At 32.3% G+C, this 25,855-nt stretch overlaps 1 protein-coding gene and 1 non-coding gene across 5 annotated transcripts in view; both read left to right on the plus strand.

The window, feature by feature from the left end:
* The window catches only part of Pi3K92E (phosphatidylinositol 3-kinase 92E), a 747,272-nt gene that overhangs the window by 398,680 nt on the left and 322,737 nt on the right, over window positions 1-25,855 (plus strand). The window lies entirely within an intron of this gene.
* On the plus strand, window positions 9,445-9,551 carry LOC140435334 (U6 spliceosomal RNA). The gene has a single exon (XR_011950141.1). It is a non-coding gene; the product is annotated as a U6 spliceosomal RNA (small nuclear RNA).

Genomic DNA, 25,855 nt, shown 5'->3' on the forward strand with positions numbered 1-25,855 from the left:
ACATAGTGGTGTGTTTTGTTACTATGTGCAAAAAAAAGTTTTTTATAAGGTTTGAAATGTATGGTAGCTTTGACTTGACACGTAAAGGCTTACCCAAGGTTAATCGAAAAACCCAATGTAACTACATTTAAAAGGAGGTAATTCTTTGAATTGTCGGCAATAACTAAATTTTTGATTTTCAGACAGTTAAAAGTGAGGTTCTGTTTGAGCCAGAACGCAAGCGCTGACACTTCATTAGTTCGTATGAATCTTTATGTCGTTAAGGTTCATTGGTAATAAACGAACGAATTTAAATCCCAGTAAAGGGAAATATTATTTTGATTTTCTTTATTTAATTATATTATATTGTTCATGTACTATTGAATCTTATTGAGATGTATCTAAGAAAAGCAAGGGAATGTTATATATTTTTTGTTAATGAAAATTAATTATAAAGGTATGTTAGTTGTTAATGGATATATCAGTCAAGTTAGTTATCTGTGATATAGTATTGTTCTTGGTATCTGATTTAAGTAACAGGTGGTATATATCGCTTAGATTCTTGATGTCACTCTTAACATTAATGGAGAAATCGTTAAGGAAAATATAAGACATTTCAATGAACTCTCTTTTAGATTTATTGTTCTCACGGTGGAGAATTGTGGTGTTAGTATAGTCCATGAGATGACCAGTGGAATGGACATGTTTAGCTAATGCACAACGGTCAGGGTGAAGTCGAGAATCACTTTTGTGTAGTGTAATACGTGATTTCAATAATTGAGATGTTTGACCGATGTAGGAATTGTTGCAAGAGAGACATGGAATGTTGTAGACAATATTACTAAGCCTATCTATGGGAGTCTTATCTTTTATCTTAGAATAAAGATTATTAATTGTTAGGGCTGATCTACAAGCCACATTAAGTTTAATGTTGTTATTATTATTGCCAAAGCTATTTTCAACACTTTTCAGAATCCTTGTTAACCCCGGAGTGATATCTCTGAAATATGGTAATGAAAAATATTTGTTTATAGGAGTATCCGAGACTGGGTTCCCACTTAAGACATCAGGATCAGCATTGTTAGTCGCGAAGGAAGGTGAAATATCTTCGTCATGGATAGTATTAAACAAAATCTTATTAACTAATGGTGTTGGATAAGCGTTTGAAATAAAAAGTTTCTGTAGGATTTGTAGGTTTTTTGTATGAAATGAAGGATCTGATAGTTTTGTTACTCTATTTTTCATCTGTTTGATTAAGTTGACTTTGGTAGAATTATTATGGTATGAGTTGTAGTTAAGGTATCTACCAGAATGGGTCGGTTTTTGATACCAATCTATTTTGATGTTGTTGGTTTCCCTGATCATCCTTATGTCGAGAAAGGGGACGGACCAATTACCATCTTCCCTCTCTATAGTGAACTGGATGTAGGGGTCATAACCATTAAAAGTATCTAATAGTTCATCTACCTTGTCATTGGGTATAGCCAAAATGATATCATCAACATATTTTTTAATAAATGGAATATTAAAGGATAGTAAAGGAATGACTGAGTCTAGTACATAATCCATAACGTAAGTTGCAATGATAGGAGAAATCTTAGCTCCCATAGGGGTACCGAAAGTTTGTTGATAGAATTTATCATTAAATGAGAAGTAAGTGTTGTTAAAGAGAAATTCGACGATACTGATGAATCTGTCGTAAGACATGGAACAACAACCTCTAATACGGTCCCAGTTGATCTCTATTGATGTCAAACATATTCTTAGATGAACATTGCTGAATAAGGATACAACGTCAAGGCTAACGAGGACATAAATTATGTCATATTACCATCAAATTATGTCCTCGTTAGCCTTGACGTTGTATCCTTATTCAGCAATGTTCATCTAAGAATAAGATTCAATAGTACATGAACAATATAATATAATTAAATAAAGAAAATCAAAATAATATTTCCCTTTACTGGGATTTAAATTCGTTCGTTTATTACCAATGAACCTTAACGACATAAAGATTCATACGAACTAATGAAGTGTCAGCGCTTGCGTTCTGGCTCAAACAGAACCTCACTTTTAACTGTCTGAAAATCAAAAATTTAGTTATTGCCGACAATTCAAAGAATTACCTCCTTTTAAATGTAGTTACATTGGGTTTTTCGATTAACCTTGGGTAAGCCTTTACGTGTCAAGTCAAAGCTACCATACATTTCAAACCTTATAAAAAACTTTTTTTTGCACATAGTAACAAAACACACCACTATGTTACTAGCAAAGTTTTTTAATATTCTAACTCTACAATTCTAAGTTACGGTAAGATCAATAATGTTTTAATAGATAATATATGGTAGCTAATTATAATTTATTCTCTTTCAGCCCTGAAGAAGCCAAATTAATTCTCTTTGGCGAAAACGTTCGGCGAAACAATTGATACACATTAGAGTCTTTTTTGCAGATTTCCCCAATATTTAAGAGTTTACTATATATATATATATATATATATATATATATATATATATATATATATATATAATGTTTGATGAAATAGTTTAATAAATTTTTTAAATTAATTGGATTCATAGAATTCTCATTAATTTCTCAGTTCCAAATTATTATTATGATCCTTGGACTGTTGGAAGTTGAAAAAAATCTGCACCTGTGACTGGCCAACCAGTTATAACTTAGACACTTTTATATGTAGTGATCGACCTCACTTGTTTGTTCTTTTTCTCCGAGCCATTCCCTGAGGGGAAAATGGTGTTCTTAAACATATTTTTCTTTCATTTAATGGTTCTTACAGACAAGGTTTTCGCCTATTTTTACATATTTTTCATATTTCATATTTTCATATTTTTTAAACTTACCGCTTTATTGCATTAGCGGTTGGTAACTCGCCTTGTTGTGTGACATGTTTTGACTTCAAGGACACTGTCTTTTCACGTGATAGCTATGTGGGTCTGAAATGTGCTCCCAAAGCATTAGAAGCTTTTGTGGTAACTTCCATTTATATATATATATATATATATATATATATATATATATATATATATATATATATATATATATATAGTAAACTCTTAAATATTGGGGAAATCTGCAAGAAATACTCTAATGTGTATCAATTGTTTCGCCGAACGTTTTCGCCAAAGAGAATTAATTTGGCTTCTTCAGGGCTGAAAGAGAATAAATTATAATTAGCTACCATATATTATCTATTAAAACATTATTGATCTTACCGTAACTTAGAATTGTAGAGTTAGAATATTAAAAAACTTTGCTAGTAACATAGTGGTGTTTTTTGTTCCTATGTGCAAAAAAAGTTTTTTATAAGAATTGAAATGTATGGTAGCTTCGAACTTGACACGTAAAGGCTTACCCAAGGTTAATCGAAAAACCCAATGCAACTACATTTAAAAGGAGGTAATTCTTTGAAATGTCGGCAATAACTAAATTTTGATTTTAAATAGTTAAAAGTGAGGTTCTGTTTAAGCCAGAACGCAAGCGCTGACAACTTCATTATAATTGGTATGAATCTTTATGTCGTTAAGGTTCATTGGTAAAAAACGAATAAATTTAAATCCCAGTAAAGGGAAATATTATTTTGATTTTCTTTATTTAATTATATTATATTGTTCATGTATTATTGAATCTTATTGAGACGTATCTAAGAAAAGCAAGGGAATGTTATATATTTTTTGTTAATGAAAATTAATTATAAAGGTATGTTAGTTGTTAATGTATATATCAGTCAAATTAGTAATCTGTGATATAGTATTGTTCTTGGTATCTGATTTAAGTAACAAGTGGTATATATCGCTTAGATTCTTGATGTCACTCTTAACATTAATGGAGAAATCGTTAAGAAATATATATATATATATATATATATATATATATATATATATATATATATATATATATATATATATATATATATATATACAGTGATGAGTGCCTTAAGAACCGGCAAAATAACGCAAAAGATAGAAAACATAATACGTTGTGAAATAAAAAGAGATGAAAGTAGTAGAGGTGGGAAATTATCGATAGAAACCTCTAATTTACATTACATTAGGACTATCGATAGTTTCCCACCTTTAGGTTAGCTTATGAGCTAGTTAACTTCAGTCATAATATTACAAGTATGACGTCGAACATTAACATTTTTTAAATTTCGCATAAAGTAAAAACTGATTGAAGGCAATAAAGCAAATGTAAGTAAACTGTTTAATTAGTAGTAATTTGATAAATACAGAATAACAAGCTATGTTAATTCTGTATTGAGAAGAGTATATGCGACGTGTCAAATCACAGTTTATTATTGATCAATACTTTAATTTTGGATAAAAACATACTCGTACTTGAACTGTTTTTACTTACATTACGTGATACGTATTACTATGACTAAAGTCAACCGGCTCATAAGCTAACGTCTAAAGGTGGGAAACTTTCGATAGATCTAATGTAATGTAAAGTAAATTATAGGTTTATATCGATAATTTCTCACCTCTACTACTTGCATCTCTTTTTATTTCACAACGTATTATGTTTTCTATCTTTTGCGTATTTTGTCGGTTCTTAAGGCACTCATCCCTGTATATATATACAGTATACTCCCTCTATAACGAACACGGTTATTACGAGTTTTCGCTTATAACGAGGTACATTAGATGTAACGTGAAATTTCTATTGAACTTTAACTCTCTAAAGAAGATTGAAAAATTTTGAAAAAAGAAGTTCTGATTTATTGAATAATCTGATTCAATAAATCAGAACTTTGTTGGTCTTCAGTGGAGAACCATCTAAATGAAGCCAAATGTTCGTTTAAAATTTTTTAAATATTCATATCTACGAATATGAACATTATTTTCTGCAAAGTTTGTGTGTTTTTTGTTTTTGTTTTTTGTTTTTTCTTTTTTGGTTAAGTTAGTTTTAAATAAGGAGTAAAGTGTACAGTAGATATGATAACATCGATAACATACTACATATTGAGTTGTAAGTTATGAACTATATCTGTATTTCTTATAAACTCAATGTCATTTGTTATATTTTAGAGAACTGATGAAGCTTTAGAAATATAAAGCAAACGTCTTCAATAAACTTATGAAGTAGTTGACTTCTTTTTTTTATTTACCAACCTGAATGACCGATTAAACCTCTGAATTCACTAGTTGAATACTTTAGAAATATAAATTGACGGTCGTAGTCTTTACAATATATATATATATATATATATATATATATATATATATATATGTATATGTATAAATATATATGTATATATATATATATATATATATATATATATATATATATATATATATATATATATGTATATGTATATATATATATATATATATGTATATATATATATATATATATATATATATATATATATATATATATATATATATATATATATATATATATATATATATAGTGGCGGCTGGTGACTCAAAAATTTGGTAGTTCTGCAGTATTTTTTGGTTTTTTTTTAATTCAATATCTTTTAATCGTTGTATTTCAACGAGGCTTTTAGTTTGATATTTTACACCATATATTTATTCATTATATATCTATTAAAAAATAATAAAGAACTTACCGATTTTCTTCTTTTCAAATTGAAGATAAATCCAATTATATCAAAAATAGCAATGGTACATTATGGCACACTAGTAATTGTTTTATAGTTTATGTTTTTAGTAGAATTTTATCGATAAATACGTGAAACTAAGGAATGCAAACGAAAAAACACTACAAACAAAATCGCCACAACAATAATTGCATTATAGGGTCTTACGAACTAACTACACACAGAGCCAAATATATTATTTTTTTTATAAATAAGCTCGATTCGTCGATTTTTTTTTTTAAAGCAAACTTGTCTATAACTTTTTCATTAAAGTTTGGTATTTCTTTTATAAGTGTTTTTTCTACTGACAACATGGTTAATGCTACAAGTCGGTCTTCAGTCATGGAATTTCTCAAGAATGTTTTAATCCGTTTTAAACTCGATAAGCACCTTTCAGCTTCTGCCGTACTTATGGGCACTGTAATTAGAATTTGAAGCAGTTTTACAGTTTCTTGAAAAGGCTCTGTTAAATTATTTTCAATTAAAAATTTTAAAAAAGGTATTGCCCCATTAATGTCTCTACAGTCTCTTCTAAAATAAATAACAGATAATTCAGTCTTCAAGCGCTCCCTATCTAAATTTGGATATGACGCGCAAGTCAGGCTTAAATTATCATCTGGGAAATTATCACAATAATTATCAAATTGCTCAGGATAAAGCAATGAAGTTGCAAGTAGGTGATTTTTAAAAGCAAATCTATCATTTGCACAATTTATGATTATATCACAAACTTCGATAGATGCTCTCCGATGACCTACTGGACTGTTATCCTTCCATAACCTTTTAGTTGGTAATGGTTCAACGCATAAACTAGAACCTTGGTCAATGGTATCATCTATTGAATTTCTAACTGAATTCATGTATCTTTCGAAATCTGTCACCTTTTTATTGATTTTCAAAGGATCCGTTTTAGTCTTCTGAAGGGCATTATACAAAACGTCTACTTGTGGCATTGGAAAAATGTTAACCAAAAAACAAAATTTTGATCCACTAGTATTCTTCGAATGGAAGACGCTGAACTACAGACAGCTGCCTTATCAAACGATTCTTCTATTTCTTCCATACATTCGATAAAAGAAGATCGATGTTCAAACACAACATTAACAGTTCGAATATTGAAGTTCCAGCGAGTTGGAGCGCCATGAGGAATTTTCTTTTGGACGATTTTATCTAAAACTGCCACTCGTTGTGGCGAATTTTTAAAACAGGTAGGTATTTCATTTAAATTTCCAAAAAAAAAGTCTAACTTGAGAGTTTTCGGAACAAGCCTTAGACATTATTAAATTTAATTGATGCGCGTAACAGTGTACAAAATGAGCAAATGGATATTTTTCTTTGATTCTGGCTTGAACTCCTGCGTGCTGTCCACACATGACCGCTGCCCCATCATAACTCTGAGCAATTAGTTTATTATTTGAGTTTTCCAGTATAGGATCCAAAACACTGAAAATGTTTTTGCTTAAAGTATCTGCATCAAATATGTCCAAAATCGTTCTACCGGTGCTCCATTTCGACAATATCTAAATACTACAACCATTTGTGATTTTGCTGAAATGTCTGTAGTCTCGTCGGACATGACAGCTAGATATGGAGATTCCCGAATTTCCTCCAAAATTTTATCCTGGCATAATTCCAACATGCAGTCCAAAATATCATTTTGAATTTCTTTAGAAATGCCTTTAAAAACCGTCGATTCTTTCAAGTGTTGTGCTAAAGTTTTAGCCAATTCAGCAGTAAAATTTATGAGGCCGCGAAAAATTCCAGGATTGTCGGATGTTTGTGTCTCGTCGTGTCCCCGAAGCGCCAATTCGAAAACACTACAAAATTTTATGCAGTCTATAATTTTTGAGAGAACATACCTATTTTTTGTTACAGCTTCATTAAATTTTTGAATATTTATCCAGTATGCAGAATCTAACTGTTCTTTAATATTCACGGAGCCTAATAAAGCATATTCCATTTGATTGTGCAAATGATGCTTAGAAGTTTCGTGCTTTTTTATTTTATCACTTAAATGTACTAAGTCTGTTACACCAACTTGCGTCCATGACTTATCACCTCCAAAGAGTACACAAGGAAAACAGAAAAGAGCGTTTTTTCTGTTGCAGCCACATATCCAACTATTTCTCGTATAAATATCGCAATTAAATTGTCGTTTGTAATTTTTCCCTCGGCTTGATCCTTCTTTTACAATTTTAATATCCGGCAAAGGACGTCCTTTGCATTTTAATTCTAGTTTTTCGTCATAAGAATATTTAAAGAATCTCTTAACATTAATCAAATTATAAATAACATTCATCCTGAACAGCACTTTTATTCTCATATACTTAATATAAATACCGAATTACGTGCAGGACAACTTATTTTAACAGTCGTCGCGTCGCGATCACCGATTATTTAAAATTACAATAAACGTAGGTTTGTACACACTAGTTCGAACTGCGACAAATGCAGCTCAAATATTGCTTTCAGTCGTCGCCTGAAAAGTGTAGGCGAGGGGTTGAGCGGGTGTTATCGGGGATATCTTTAACAGTTCACAGCTCGGAGTAGCACCGGTCCGGTCAAATAAGTGGGACTTGCTGTCGCCATGAGATACGACGGACGACAGATTAAAATAAAGGCGGCCATGCACGAAAACCATCTAAATAAATTTAAATTTTATAAGTAGTGATATTTTTTATTTAATTTTCAAAGTAATTTTGTTTGGATTATTTTGGTGATGTCATTGGGTAAGATAAACATACACTTACTATAAAAATAAAATGACCTTTAAGAAACGTCAACGCTTTACCAAAATAAAATAAAAACTAAATGACATAAAATTAAATCAAGTTAAACAGAATTGCGTAGAATCAAATAACAATTAAATAAAATTAAGAAAATACTAAGGTTCATTCTGCTCATTTTTTGCGCGTTTTGTTGTGGAGGTAGAATAGTTCGTCGGATCGTGACGTAACTTAAAGGTTTTAACTCACGAAGCTACTTTTTAAAAAGACCCTTTAATAACTATTTACAATTACACTGCTTTATTGATCGAAAATAAGTGAATTTAATTGCAATAGTATTTCTTTTATATAAAAATTAAATGCTGACAAAACTGTTGATTGGGATTGCTGACCTCCAGGGTTACTGCACCGTAATTTCTCCATACCCTTGGGAAGTTTTGTGAGGGATGAACAAAACTGAAGGTATGGATTCTGGATCAGCTATATCTTCTTCTTCTTCAGTTGTCTTCCTTTTCCATATCTCTCGTAATTTGTAAACCAAAATAATCATAAGGGCTGTTGCCAGGATATATATTGGTGGTGTCCATAGATGGTAATGATCCATTGTTTTTAAAGACACGAGTTGGAGTCTTTCTTCTTCCGTTTAGAGTTTATGTAATTCATCTAATTGGATTCTATCTAATTTTAGAGGATTTCCTGTTGGATCTTCCCCTTGTAGTTTAATTTTTATTTTTGGCAGGGTTAATGGTTCTTCCTTTATTGTTGCTTTGGAGTTGATGTAAACTTCGTTGTTGGTTCTAAACTCACATCTTGGGGGTAGTTCTATTAGAAATGTTCCTCTGAGTACTTCAATTTTGGAAGTAGAACAGTGGGCAGATCGGCACGTTTTCACATTGGGCGGCATCATTGGATAATTTTAGGATTTGATTGACGCAGTCGTCGGTTTCTGTATTTTCTTGTGGGAACTTCTCAGGATAGATGAATTTCTTTGGTTCACTTTTTCTGCATGTATTGGAAAAGTTCTGAATTAGAAGCTAAATATGGTTCAGGTGGAATAATTATTGTGTTATTTACGTTTGGAAGTGAATATAGATGAATATATGTAAATACGTACTCGCTTCGGCGGTACATATACTAAAATTGGAACGATACAGAGAAGATTAGCATGGCCCCTGCGCAAGGATGACACGCAAAATCGTGAAGCGTTCCACATTTTTTCACCTAATTGCAAGTGTGGAAAAGAAGGTAACTTATTACATATTTTTCTTGAATGTTCCCACGAATCAGTAAACATAAACAAATTTTATGATAATCTTATTATATTAAAAATTCCACTTCCCGTCTACCTGAACAATTTGATTTTCTCTAGAGATATCAATATATTAAAAATGATTTACGAACATATCAAAAACTGTAAATATAAATTGTAGCTTAAAACTAACTTATATTTAAGTAAATATTGTATTATAGCAAAAAAAAAAAAAAAAAAAAAAAATTAAATATAAAAAAAAATTAAAAAAAAGAGATGTAAACCTCCGAGATGTTGAATCGGGTTATGTCTTAGCGCAGGAAAAAAAAAAAAATTAAAAAAGAAAAAAAAAAAAAAAAAAGAATTATTACTAATTACTAATTATTAATTGTAAATTGCTAATTATTACTAATTGCACGTTAGATTGTACGGATGATTATATGTTTATTCCTCTAATTGTAAAAAATTTCTCTGATTGTAAAAATTGTTTGTCTTTAAATTTGTCTGGCTAATTGGCTCGGCCAAGGCCATGAAACTGAATAAAAAAAAAAAAAAAAATATGTAAATACTTTGGAATAAAAAATGGGGAAATGTAAGATAAAGACTAGAGAGTGGTTGGAGTAGTAACCATCTACTTCTACAATCTCGTAATATCTCATCAGGTCTTCTTCTTGGAGGTATGGTAGCTGAGAAGCTGGATGATGTTCTAACATTTTCTGGATAGTCCATCTTATTTCGTCTGGTTTGAAGTCCATTATGAAGAGTTTTGATTTGTTTGTAAGATAATTAGTTTGTAAGGCTAAATTCATCTGGTCTAAAACGTGTCGAACTTGCATGTAAGGGTTGAAATCAAAGACGAATTGGTTTAAGTCTGTTCGGATTTTGTTGGTTTCTGCGGCTATTATCTCTTGATTGTGGGTTAGTAGCGTCACTGCCTCGTTATAGTTGTTCATTATTTTTTTATTAAGACTTAATTGGTTATTGATGTTGTTAATAATATTTTGATGATTGATTTCAAGTGACTGAATTACAGCATCGTATCTTTCTGCGTCTTCTTGATCTAAGTTTCCTGAGATGGATTTTATAATATTTCCTAATCCGTTGATAAGACCTCTTTTATTTCTGGTTGCTGGATAAACTGAATCGAGTTTCTCTTGGGCTATTTTGAGAAGATACTGCAATGTTTTGTCGAAGTTCTGTAGACTGTCGAAGTACGACTGACTTAGTGCATTTTCTATAGCTGTGGTTGTAGTTTGATATTGATATGCCAATGTTTCAATTTCTTGTGCTATTGGTTCCAATTGGAAATAGTGGATGAAATCATGGGTGCTAGTTTGGATTCTGGTTTCTCCAAGCTTAACTGGGAGGATCCCTGGATTGTCTCGAAGGTCCTGGATTTTCACTTGTTGGGCTGTTACTGAGATACATCTGTAAAGTATTTTTGCGGTTAGTTTTTATTGGTGGTTTATGTTTAATATTTTTCTTATGTACCGTAGTATCTTGGGTATCAACAGTAACAGGATTGTTGTTTTTACTATTTTAGGTAAAAATCTGGGAAGCAGTTTGTTTCGTTTTACTGTTTTTCGGGTGTAGATTTTCGTGCTGGATTTATATGTTGTCGGTGAGTGTCGTTTTTCGTTTATCTTTTCAATGTTTTTCTGTTTGCTCTCTTGCAATTTCTTATTTATTTCTTTATACATCTCTTTTGTTTTCAATCTGTGCTCCTGTGTGTAATTATTTATGAGTGTTCTATTAATGTCAATGTAGAATGGATCTTGAGCATCTATGTGATCATTAAGGACTTTAATGGGCTTCTGTTTGGTAGCTGAGTGGATAGAGTTGTTGTATGCCATAATGGCGTATAGCGTCTGGTCTTTTATTTTAAGTGTTTTCCTTTTTTTAATATTCGAAGATGCTCGATGATTGTGGAGTGAAAGCGCTAGACCATTCCATTGGATTGCGGGTTATCAGGTGTTGTTTAGTGGATTAAGATCTTGTGTGTTCACGAATTCTTGAACAAGTTTATTTTTAAATTCAGTTCCACTATCGGAAATTATCATACGTGGTAGTCCATGGTGGGTGATGAATAGCAGGAATGCGTTTAAGATATTGATCGCGTTTGATTCTTCTATTGGGTACGCTTGACCGTATTTTGAAAATGCGTCGATGATGGTAAGGAATTTTTCTCCTGCTGCTTAAAATGTGTCTATGTGAACAATTCCAGTCGTTTCGTTGGTGTTGGAGTTAACATAAACTTCGGTTTTTTAGGATTTCTGTCGTATTTGTTTGTTTGACAAGTATCGCAGAGATTAATACAGTCTTCTATATCCTTTTTCAACATTGGCCAGTAATAGTGTTTTCTGATTTAAATTTCTGTTTCATTAATTCCTCTATGATTTGTTTTTCCTTGGTGATAGTTTTGTACGATGGTTTTCTGTCTTTCTGGATTGCCTCTTCTAGTAAATTGTTACATTTTACAAGATCAAATGAAGAATTCTTGAATGTTTCTCGAAGTATGTTGCAGACAGAATGGTAGAGTTCATTAGTTTCAAATAGGATAGCATATTTCTTTTTTGTGTCGACGTAGTTCTTGAAGTAGTTAAAACTATCGTTTTTTAGGTCGTTTTTACTTAGTTGGACGTGCATTATTTTCTTTATTAGAAAGCACTGTTCTGTTATAGGTTTTGCAGGATTGTAATTTACCAATTTGAATAGGATTTAGTTGTTGTAACAGTTCAATGGTCTTTCGCTAATTTGAATTCCGAGTATTGGGTTTTCCTCTGTGGAATGCTGGGTACCATCTGTGTTGTTGTCTTGTTGGTATAGCGATTTTGTTGGCTGACTTTCAATCTTTTGGTTTTCTTCTTGTAGAAGTTCGTCTATCACTTTCATTTTTTCTGCAGTTAGGTCGGATCTTTGTTTTTCTTTAATAATTTCGTCTAAGTTAACCATAGGATCTTCTTCATCTGGATCGCATACTGAGTTTGGATAGTTGATCGTGGATATGTTATTATCTTCTTTTCTTGATAATAGACTTATTATTTCTTCTACGTTTTCGTCAATGGTACTTACTTCTTTAGTGTGGATTTCGACATGGGATAATGCATCAGCGTTCGTATTGGATTTTCCTTTTTTGTATATGACTTCATAATCGAATTCTTCAAGTTTTAGTCTCCATCTAACGAGTTTCGCGTTCGGATCTTTTAAAGAGAATAGCCATTGAAGTGGTCGGTGATCGGAGAGAATTTTAAACAATCTTCCAAATAAATAAGGTCGAAAATATTTAGTAGCCCATACGATTGCAAGCTTTTCCTTTTCGATTGTGGAATATTTAAGCTCGGTCTCGTCCAGTGTTCTTGATGCATATGCAATGGGTTTGTCTTGTCCTGCAGGACCCTGTGACAGAATAGCACCTGTAGCAAAGTTGCTTGCATCTGTGGTGAGATTGAAAGGCTTCGTAAAATCCGGATATTGTAGAAGTGGTTCGTTGGTTAACAGGTTCTTGCAGATTTTGATACAGTTGAGGAATTGTTCAGTGTGTTCTATCTTGGCATCTTTCTTCAAACATGAGGTGAGCGGTTTTGTTATTTTTCCGAAATCCTTAATGAACTTTCTGTAATATCTAAGTAGTCCGAGAAATCCTCTAATCTCCTTGGTAGTCTTTGGTATGGGATTCAACTTCTTTTTTTAAAAATTCGCATTTATCTATCTGTACTTTGAACCTAGTTTTTCGTAGTCTTTCAAAGATTTTCTTAATGTTGACCATGTGTTCCTAAGTGAGGTTGAGGATACGATGATGTCATCCATGTATACTAAGCAGATTTCTCCTACGGGTCCTTTAAGCACATTGTCCATTATTCTCTGGAATGTAGAGGGTGCATTCTTCAAACCAAAAGGCATTATAAGGTATTCATAATGGCCATTTTCCACGTTAAATACTGTTTTCTGTAATCTTCATCTGCCATTTCTATTTGGTGAAATCCACTGGGTAGATCAAGGGTGGAAAAGTATTGACATCGTCCGAGTTTATCAAGGATGTCCGTGATATTTGGGATTGGATACCTATCGTTTATAGTCTTCTCATTATTTATCTTTCTGTAATCGACTACAATTCTCCATTTAATTTTTCCAAAGGCGTCTGGTTTTTTTGGTACGACCCAAATTGGAGATGACCAGGGTGACTGACTTGGTCTGATAATGCCTTGGTCCAGCATTGATGTTATCTGTTTTTGAACCTCTTCTCGATGTACGTGTGGATATCGATATGGTTTTGTGAAAACTGGGACTTCATCCGTTGTTTGTATGTGGTGTTTAATTTGATTTGTAAATGTTAAAGTATCATCAGGATTATGGGTCGTACAATCGTACTTGTGTGATTGTTCTGGGTTCCAATTGAATTGTATAAAATTGTGTTTTATTGGTTTCATAATAAAAGATAGGGAGAACTGAGTGTGATGTGGTTAGTGAGGATGCTTGGAAATTAAGATGTGCTTGTAAAAGTTTTAAGTTATGGAGGCAGATAAGACCATCAAATGTTTTATGGAATTTAAGAAGGTAGAATTTTAAATTAATATTAAAGTTAAATTCTGAAAAGATTGGAATTTCAGCACAATATTCCTGTGAATGGTTTTGAAATGTTGAACTGACTACAAACGGTTCATGTTTGATAAAATTTTTATAAAATTTGGATGCAATTTCAGGGTTAAGAAATAATTTGGTTGCCCCTGTATCAAGAAGAAGTTTAAGGGGAGGATTTTTAATTTCGATATATGGAAGTTCTTTTTTGTCTGAATAGGAATTGAGTTCGATTAAGTTTTTTTGTTTTACTCCTGGAGTTTTGGAAAATTTACATCTTCTTCTTCTTCGTATTGGACATTATGGTAATCTTCTACGTGGTAGTCATCTGAATATGCGTCCTGATTTGGATATTAATATGCCTGTTCTCCATAGTAGGCATCGGTACCGTTTTCGTCTTGTTGTTCAATATTGAACAGCTCTTCTATGCTGAACTTTGGCGTGTGTGGTTGCTGTGGCTGTGGCCTAAAGTTTCTGAAGCTTGAACCTCTATTATGTCCCTTTTGGCGTGTACTTACAGAGATCGGTGTTGGTTTGTACTGTTGTGGTGGTCTGCTTGCCCATGGGTTAGGTCTTGTCTGTTTGCCATGAATTGTTGCCTTGGTGATTGGAATCAAGCGGCTTGTATTTGGAATCGAGCGGGTTGTATTGGCCATCTTGGGGTAAATGTTGGTCGGGACGGTGCTGGATTACTTCCAAAAAATGGTTGATGTAACTGTGGTCTGGGCATGGGTTGTTGCCATTGTGGTGGTGTTGTGAACTGCGGCTGTCTTTGGGGTTGTGTGTGGGTAGAAATCTTATTTGGCAATGAAAAATTGGTTGTGTTATGTAAATATCTAATATTGTTTTCTTCATGGATGAATTGAAGAGCGAAAGCAAGATTTGTAGGCCTCATTGATTGTATGGTTGATCCCATTGGTTCTCGTAATCCTGCTGAGAACGTAGTTAGGGCCTGTTGTTGAAAGAATTCCTTTTTGCTCCTCTTTACATCTGCATTATCGATATGTAGTTCGATGTGATTCGAAATTGTGTTCAAAACTGACATAACTTTCTCGTGAAATTGTTGAGGAATTTTATTAGGTCCTTGCTTTAAGTTTACCATGTTTCTTGTAAGTGAATTTTCATTACGTTGATCGGCAAAATTTTGAATTAGTGTGGTCCTTATTGTGGGCCAATCCTTACACCCATTTACGGAAATGACTTCTCGAGCTCTTCCTTTAATTTTATTCATTACACCTCGACTTATCATGTGATTTTGAAAGTTATCGGGATTATTATGATCCCAGAAATGATTCAGAAGCATTGTAGTAACTTCAATGAAGTTATGAAGTTCATTAGGGTTACCATCGTAATCAGGTACGATGGAATGATCTTTATTGACATCGAAAACGAGAGCGGGAGCGGGTGCCACGACCATAGTATTTAATTGACTAGCGGGGTAATAATTATAGATGGTATATTATCTAAGCTATTTAAAGTATTATTTATAGGACTAACGTTGGTTTTTAAACTAAATTGGGATGCTAAGTTATTTTGCGAAATAGAAGCAGCACCAAGTTCGATAATCGATTCACTAATAGTTGAAAGAGAATTACTAATTCTAAGAGATGAATCTTGTGAAGCAATTAAATTATGATTAGGAAAAAGATTAAATTTGCTTACAGATAAATGATGATGCTTGGGTGCATTTCTTTTTGAAGGAACTGGTTTCTTTTCTTCTTTCGCTTTCTTTTTATCGTCTTTCGTATATAAATTGATTTCTACACTTCACAGCGTAGGCGCAAAATTTCGGGCCAATGCTTTTTAAATGCAATCATTTTTTTCGAATCCTGAGAAAACTAACAAATATTTTTGAAAAATTTAAAAGCAGAATGAAATATTACATTATTACCGAGGGCCGAAAGTCTCTTCTAATAAACAAAAAGTTTTTTTGAATGAGATAGTTGGAATTAAAAGTCACACTAAATTTTTTTTTTCACCCCTGTAACTTATTAAAATAAACATTATGAAAGTTTTCAGGGACTTTTGGCCCTCAGTAATAATGTATTCTTTTATTCTGCGTTTAAATTTTTCTAAAATACTTATTAGTTTTTTTAGGATTCGAAAAAAATTAATGCATTTAAAAAGCATTGGCCCGAAATTTTGCGCCTACGCTCTTCAACACGGGCTTTTTGTAGACTTCTGGGGTTGAACGGCTGTAGTTTTCCCTGGAAGTTGGTTGGTTCGTAGCGGGTAAACGTTTAAGAACGACGACGATCTTCTGTAGACTCTCCTTCTATCGTACTGCACTGTGCCACTTAAAGGTTTTAACTCACGAAGGTACTTTTTAAAAAGACCCTTTAATAACTTTTTCAACTATACTGCACTGCTTTGTTGATCGAAAATAACTGAATTTAATTACTAATATAAAGGGGCACTACACAGTGTCTTTTTATTATTAATGAACGAATAGTTACATACGAGATGTTATAGCGCACTATTAATAAAATAGTTTAACTAAAAGACAAATTTTGATTTATTGACTTTAGAATGCCTCTGGCTGAGTACAAAATAAACAACTGACGAATTCTAACATGTGACATAGCAAACGAAAGGGGAAGAAATAACCAATATATTAAGTAAGCAAAAACGAACAAGCAACTACCAAAAGGGTACTACACAGTATCTTCATTAATAATGAACGTATAGAGACATATGAGATATCATAGGGTACTATGAATACAAATATATTTACGATAAGTCAAATTTTGATTTATTGACTTAAAGAAGGTCTCTTGCGAGATACAAAATAAACAACTGATCGAATTCTACTACTAAAAGGGCACTACACAGTATCTTCATTATTAATGAACCTATAGCGACATACAAGATGTCATAGGGTACTATGGATAAAAAAGATTTACCATAAGACAAATTTTGATGTATTAACTTACAGAAGGCCTCAGGTTGAGTACAAAATAAACAACTGATTCGTTATTAACGTTAAGCGACATACGACATATCACATGACACTAGGGATGATAATAGACATATTTGCTTTATATATAAAGCATAAGGTAAATATAAAGTAAATTTGCTTTATTGACCAGAAAAAGGCCTCTGGCTGATTACAAAATAAATAACTAGCCTAATACTAGCATATGATACATCAAATCAAACGACGTGAGACGTATAGTATACTTATATATATATATATATATATATATATATATATATATATATATATAACTATATATAGCGTGCCGTCAATATAGTTATATATATATATATATATAGTTATATACATATACATATATATATATATATATATATATATATATATATATATATATACATATATATGTATATATATATATATATATATATATATATATATATATATATATATATATATATATATATATATGGACCATTCCACAGTAAAGTGTTAAATTAGAAGTAAAATAAAAATTTATTTATACATCTTAAAAGGCATTTTTTTGTTTCTACATATCATATAGACACTAGTTTTGAATTGGGAGCGCACAATTATTAAATATATCTAAGAATGAATGCCTAAGTACTCTTCTATTTTCAAGACCGTCACATTACAACAATACACAGTTAATAGTATATTTACATAAGTTTTGGATTTCTTGGGGCTAAATATATCTATATTTGTTGTACTTATTTATTATTTATAAAGAAATGTTAAGATGTGGATTAAATTTTTACCAATTTGCACGTATTAAAATGTAAAAAGCAAAAATTTCATCTTTTCTTCCAATTTTTTTACTTTTATTACTTCCTAACACATGATATTGTATCAATAAACACTTTTTTTGAAAATACAAATTTTTGTATACACTATTGTAATAGGTTGGACTTTTTAAAACTTAGATTTATTTGTTACTATTATATAAACACCATAAAAGATATGTAAAGATATGTAACGGTCTTGAAATTAATGTGACGGTTTTGAAATTAGTGCGACAGACAGCACGATTGTCAGGAAATAATGAGGAGTTTATGAATTAAGTTTATCTTAGTATTGGACAAATGACATAAATAAGTAGTAGCAACAGAGATAGTAGCAGTAAGATAGTAGCAACAGAGATGGAATGCCTGCGAAGATGCTGCAGAGTAACAAGAATGGATAGGAGAAGTAATGACGAAATAAAGCAAAGAACATCAATAGAAACAGACATACTAACATATATAGAACAAAAAAGACTAAAGTGGTATGGACATGTAAGAAGAACTAGGGACAGCAGATGGATAAAGAGAATAACCGAATGGAGCCCCATAGGAAGGAGGAAAAGAGGACGACCCCGAAAGTCCTGGAGGAATGAAGTAGACGACGCCATGAGTAAGAGAGGACTAAACGATGGAGAATGGAACAACAGAGAGAGATGGAAACGGTTGAGCGAGGGAAGGCAGTGAATACTGTAGAATCCCTAAATATATATATACATAAATAAAAAATGTACTTATATTAAAATGAAATTATTTTTATTGATTATTATTAGATACCAACTGGTAAACATATTATTGAAAAATGTTAAAAAATGTACATTTCAAATAAAAAATTAAAAACTAAATGCTATTCTAATAAAACAAATAACTTGGAATAATATTATGAATTTTCATTAAATAATTCACTTATTCTATCATATTCATCGACATCAAGTGTGTAGACTCTGCTAGATATAGCTTTTAGAGGAAACTGTACTGGACACAATATATTATCTGTTTTAATATTTACATGGTCAAGTTTTGTAGGCCAGGCCAAACGGTTTTCTCCTTTTCTCGACATAAAAGTGATGTTTAAAAGTTTACTGTCGATGCGTTTAATACGACCTGAAATATTAAACAATCTATTTTACTAATATTGCTGGCAATGTTGACAAATACTTACCAGGATACCGTTGTCTTCGAACGCAACTGCTACGTAATCTTCAATTTTGAACTGCTCGGCTTGGTTTTCGTCTTCTACTGTTGAATTCAATGACACTTTTCCTTTTTCTAAGTCATCACAGGTTAGGATTTGAATGTACTCATTATTAATAGTTCTCTAACTTTTTCAAAAGGAACTTTCCAAACCGAACTTGCATTATCAAAATGTGGGCAAATGTATTTAGAACATTTGCAAATCATGTATTTTAAGCTTCTGATGCCGAATTCATCTGCTTTTTCTCTATTCCAAATTATTTCGTGTATTGACACTGTGTTCTTTATTGGTTTAATTATTTCATTTATCGGTAGCATACCTTCTTTAGCTCGAACATCACTTTCTTTAATTTCTAACATACGTACTTTTAGATTCTTTGTGGCCTCTACACAGTCTATAACATCATTTCCATAACTGACAAAGTGATCTGCTGTACGTTTTACGGTACTGCCCACACTCTCAGCCTGAGTTTTTCCATGTCCTGCTTCCGAAAACGACCAAGAAACAGTTTTGACTCCATAGTCATAAACAACTTTGGAAAGTAGAATAAAATTTTTCTTGTTTTAATACTGTGTAATTGGGCCATCAGATCTGAAGTGTAACGTATCAACTAAGGGTTGATACGTACTCTTTTTAAAAATTTTCAAATTGGATCTATATGTGCCCATATTGCACAAGGCGAATGGTCTAAGAAGCTTGAAGCGGTGCAAAATGATTGCATATCGGCTGACATTATATCTTTATTGATAAAGTAGAGGACAGATGTGTGAAGACTAAGCTGTTGTTTTGATGCACTGTAGGTGCACTTTGAATTTCACTGCTGTACTTAGTCACATAATTCTCTGCAAAGTCAACTACAAGGATTATTTCATTTGGTAGAAGATTTAACTGATATTCTTTAAATGTGGCATTTTGATGTTGTATATTAAAAACGGTATCAATTGTTCATTAGCTTCCGCAATTAACTCATTAGAGCAAAATACTTTTTGTTTTACTACTATTTGCAAATTAAATATAGCATTCGATTTACCTATTCTCGATTCTTTTTTATTCACCCATTGCCAGTACAAGGTTTGTGATAAGTTATCAGTGTTAAGGACACCTTTAGAAAAACGTTTAAAATTGCAACCTGTACATAATCCATACATACAATCATAGGTATTTTCGTGACATCTTAATATTTTTATTATTTCGGACGGATGATAGGAAGGGATTAACTTATAAAGATGCAGTTATTGTAAAAGAAATCGGAAGTTGGCACATTTTTTGCACTGACATGTATCTCGTTTGTTCACATTTTGCTTAACAAACCTAAACGGTTTAATACTACAGATATATGAATATGAAAAGGTTTTAGTACTTATGTTCGTTGAAGCCTTAAATTTTTTATAGAGATTATACAAAGTGTCAAGTAGATAACGTTTTTGTTTTTTAATTTTTCCGCGAGTAATTATATCTTTCTTTCCTGGTAAAATGCAAGAGTTACTATCATCTTCAAGAAATTTTTTTACTCTCTTCACATCGTGGGTGTATTGCTTAAGATTCCTCCGGTTCCTTGGGTTGGTATCTCTTGAAATTAAATTACGAACTCCGACAATTTCTTTTGCTTGTTTGAAACATCTGTACCGTTTTAGTTTTTCCACATTTAAACATCTCTTTGCACTTCTTCTAATGTCGATGTTGAGGGATGCTGATTGAGTTTTTATTTCCTTCATTACGATTTCTCCGAAAAGCAATCTTTTTTTATTGTAGTTACATCTTGTTTCAGGTATTCTTCCGCAAGCTTTGTTGGTTTCTTATTAATTTTTTATTAATTTTTCAGTTCTCTGAACATCTTAGATCTATTTAGTTTCACCTTTTTGCCTCCTTTAGCTCTTTTACTGATTTCAAGCGGTCTTGGTATTTCTTCGGCCGAAATAGGTGAACTTGGTGGTGTATTTTCGGCTAAAAATTTTTGTGCCTTCACTTCCTTGCTTCGTTTCTTTTTTCACGATCGTTCGCTCCCTCAACTTTTTTTTGGTACTTGGCTTCTCTAGGTTTCATTACCACAATTGATTTAATTTTTCCCGTTGCCCGTTTTTGGACACTTCTAAGTCGCTCCTCTTCTCTTTCCTTTGTCAATCGTTCAGGATCTTCTTTAATTTTCTGTCTTTGTCTTCTCTTTCTTTCTGTTTTCTAATTTCTTTTAAATTTTTTTCGCTAATTGCAGACTTACCCTTGAAAGAACGTTTGGATGTTACACCTTTTGTCATCCGAATAGCCAGTGTTTCCACCTTTTGTTTTTCAGGTGTTTTTGATTTTGAATCCTTAAAATGACTTTTTAATTTAGCATCCATACACCCTGTATTAGTCTTTAATATGGTTTTAATTGTATTTGGTATCTTAAGAGTAGAATGACTTTGCTCATTTAAAGTATCATTACAGGTAGAACTAGCACAATTAGGAACTAATTTCATTTGAGGTTTAACCACAACGTGTTGCAAAATATTAATTTTTGGGCATGTTTTTGAGGTCTGTGTTAACGATTTCACCTGTTTCTCAGGTAGTGCTAAATTATTGTCATGTATTATACCCTTATTTATGTTTATTTATGTTTTTGTCAGTACGCATGCATTTCTTTTTTCCCTTTTTTTTTCTGTAAGTTTTTTTCGTATCCCTCTCTCTGTCTTCTTTTAATTTTGCCTTAAGAATTGTTAGCTTTTTATTCATTATTTGGAAATAATATTTATATCTACTAAAACAAAACAAATTGTTAATACACTTATTATTCAAGACCGTCCCATAGAGTTCAAGACCGTCACAAAGAAATATCGTGACAGTATGCGACGGTCTTGAACGTGACGGTCTGGAAAATTTTACAAAATGTATGCATCATAACCTTAAAATGCGTGGCCAATGGGTTGATGTTATATTTTAACCAAGAAACAATAACTATAATTTGTAAAAACGCAAAAACTTATTTTTATAACTTACCGTATTTTATGAAGATATGTGGACGGTCTTGATACTAGAAAAACCACGCTAAGTTGTCAATGTAATTAAAACGTTGCAGTAAAAAAACCCTAAACAAACTCACTTCGAGACACGTCTTATCGAATGCGGTCTTGAAATATTAAGAGATTAAAAATATTTTTGTGCATATTTATTAAACTATTCATATACTTTATCACTTATTTAGATAAATAATGTTATAGTAAAATTCCACTATTTGGAAGAGTGATTTCATCGTTTAAACGCCAAATGTCCTTAAATTTAAATGTACTCAGCGGTCCCCGAAAACTACCCGTTTAATTTGCGTTTTCTCATCAGAAATTATAGAATGTATAATTAGTACATTTATTTGTGCTTCTCTATATTCTCTATATGATTCTTGTTCACAAGTAGCATTTATGGTCATATAAACCTGAATTCTTCGATGCAGCGATTATTACCGACATAAAAATTCCAAAAAAATGAGTTTTTCAATAGTAAAAATTGAGCACAAAATTGTATTGAAATAAATTTTATTTACATGTTCAGTTTTGTTACCTATTTAAGTTTATAAAATAAAAATTGATGTTACATTTAAGTCCCATTCCGTTTCAAAAACTTGGCAACTTGGGAATTTGTAAAGCATCGTAGCGGTAATACCATCGCACCTGCCGAAGCAAGAAACGTTCATTTACACAGGCGGGAGTGCTTCTGTTGCCTTTTGTGATTATATTTTTTGCGGTTTAAGTTTGTGGTGATAATCCTACTGTTATTGGAGTTTGTCGTTTTATAGTAAATTTTTAATTATATTCTGTGATTATTAAAATATAATGGACGAACAACCGAGTTGTTCCAAGAGAAGACAGCAAAATGTTAACGTCAGAAGAGAAGGTAGTGATACGATATGAAGGAATTGAATAGCATGATGCAGAAAAATGGCATCAAATATTAGCCAAGCGGTCGATATTTGTAGGAGTTTAACAAAAGTATCCATTAGCTGTATTTATCATGCGCCTAAAAATACATCGGAAAATAAAAAGCAAGTAAAACGTAAAACTAGAGGTAGAAAAAACATTGTTTTGCATGACGAGACAAGATATTTCATTTTCGAGTAAAATTCCAACACTGAAAAAATTTCTCAATGGCTCGAAAACAATTACTTTTTACCCAAAATATCTCGTAGAGTATTAATCAGAACTATCCGCGAAATGAACTTTCGATATGTAAAAACAGAAAAAGTGTGTTATTAGAAAAAAAAGAGATTATTGTGTGGAGAAGAAAATATTTTAAAGAAGTACGCACAATTCGCAGCATTGAACGGAAAACATATTATTTGGATGTAACCTGGATTAACAAAGGTTGGAATAACATACAGTTGAAAAAGATTGATAAGATTTAAATGTCAAAGGTAAACGCGAAGCATTTATAGAAGACTGCTTTACATGATTAAAAGCTCCATCAGGAAAGGGACGACGTTTAATCATTATCCATATAGGAAGTGATACAGGGTTCCTTGATGATGGTTTGCTTCAATATGAGTCAAGAAAAACAGAAGATTATCATGAAGAAATGACTTCCGAAGTGATCTATTTTTGGTATGCATTTACACATTATAGTCTTTAACCCAAACTCAATTCAGGCAGTAAAGGCATATCCAGACGTATCCTCTGATCACAGTCTTCGTATTTCTAGGTTTCAACTTTAACTAAAAAAGACGCAAAAAAGCCGCAACAACAGTAAACTTAACATACAGAAACTAAAGTCAGAAAAAACAAAAGAAAATCTGAAACACGAAATCAACACAAGTCTAGATAGAAACCCAAGAAATAATTGCAACGTAGAGCAGCAGTGGCAATTTTTCAAAACCTCTATATTGGAGCCAAGTAAGAAAGTACTTACAACAACCAAATGTAAGAAAAAAAATGGATGGCCGAGGAAATTCTAGAGTTGATGAATGAAAGGAGAAAAAACAAAACCATCAATACAATCCGCTATAAACAGCTTCAAAACCAAATAAGAAGAAAAATTGGGGAGGCGAAAGAAACCTACTTCTCTGAAAAATGTAAAGAAATAGAAGAACTGCAAAACAGATATGACTACTTTAATCTACATAAAAAAGTCAAAGAACTAGCCGGAGTAGGAAGTAGAAGAACCTCAAATATACTTCTCGACAAAAATTGAAATATTATATTGGAGACAAAACAAAAACTACGACGATGGAAAGAGTACATCGAGAAATTATTTCATGACCAGAGAGTAGCTAGTACATCTGTAGATAGCCAAACGGGAGATGTAGGCCCAGAGATAACCAAATCAGAGGTTAGTCAGGCATTAAACTCAATGAAAACCAATAAATCTGCTGGTCCAGATGAATTACCAAGTGAACTGTTAAAGTTGGTCAAGGAGAAAAACCTGGACATAATAGTAGAACTGTTCAACGCTATCTATACTACGAGAATCATCCCTAGAGAAATGTTGACGTCAGCATTTGTGTGTTTGCCAAAGAAAGTGAATGCTAAAGAGTGCAGTGACCATCGAACCATAAGCTTAATGTCACATACCTTGAAAATTCTGTTGAAAATTATCCACGCCAGAATTCACACTAAACTGGAGCTGGATATTAGTGACACACAATACGGGTTCCGCAATGGTATGGGTACCAGAGAGGTACTATTCTCCTTCAATGTGCTGACGCAGAGATGTTTGGATGTTAACCGTCCTCTTTACGTCTGTTTTATAGACTACAATAAAGCGTTTGATAAAGTAAAACATGACCGACTCATGGAAATTCTAAAAAATAAAAACCTAGGTGAAAGAGATTTAAGACTAATAACAAACCTTTATTACAATCAGCGAGCAGCGAGTACGAATTGAAAAAGAGACATCTGAAGAAATGGAAATAAAGAGAGAAGTCAGGCAAGGCTGCATACTATCACCTCTATTATTTAACGCTTATTCTGAAGAGTTAATTCGAGAAACTCTGGAAGATGAAACAGTCGGCATAAGAGTAAATGGGGTCTTAGTTAACAACATCAGATATGCAGATGATACAGTAATAATAGCCGATAGTTTACAAGACCTGGAAAGACTCATAAGTAAAATAGTAATGTGTAGTAGGGAGTACGGACTCTCGCTCAATATCAAAAAGACGAAGTTTATGAAAATTTGTAACAACAACCATAATACTAACGAAATCTTGATAGTTGAGGGCCAGCAGATCGAAAGAGTAAAAAAGTACACTTACCTAGGAACACGTATAACAGAAAATAATGACTACACTGTAGAAATCAAAACCAGAATCGAAAAAGCGCGTTCTACTTTTATGAAAATAAAAAAGGTCCTATGTGGCAAAGATTTAACATTAGCTCTTAAAGTACGCCTAACAAAATGTTACGTATACAGTGTACTATACTATGCAGTAGAATCATGGACGTTAAATCTAGACACAATGAGACGACTTAACGCCTTTGAAATGTGGACCTATAGAAGAATTATGAGGGTTTCCTGGGTAGATAGAGTTACGAACAATGAAGTACTGAGAAGAATAGGTAAAGAGAAGGAAGTTGAACTTACAATTAGAGAAAGAAAGCTACAGTATCTCGGACATGTGATGCGAGGCGAGAAGTATGGCATCCTGCGACTCATAATGCAAGGAAAGATAGATGGCAGAAGAAGCATCGGAAGAAGACGAATTTCATGGCTCAAAAACCTAAGAGAACGGTTTGGATGCAGCTCAAAACGACTATTTAGAGCTACTGCCTCAAAAATTAAAATAGCCATGGTGATTGCCAACCTCC

Source organism: Diabrotica undecimpunctata, chromosome 2 (genome assembly GCF_040954645.1).
Source record: "Diabrotica undecimpunctata isolate CICGRU chromosome 2, icDiaUnde3, whole genome shotgun sequence".
Lineage (NCBI taxonomy): Eukaryota > Metazoa > Arthropoda > Insecta > Coleoptera > Chrysomelidae > Diabrotica > Diabrotica undecimpunctata.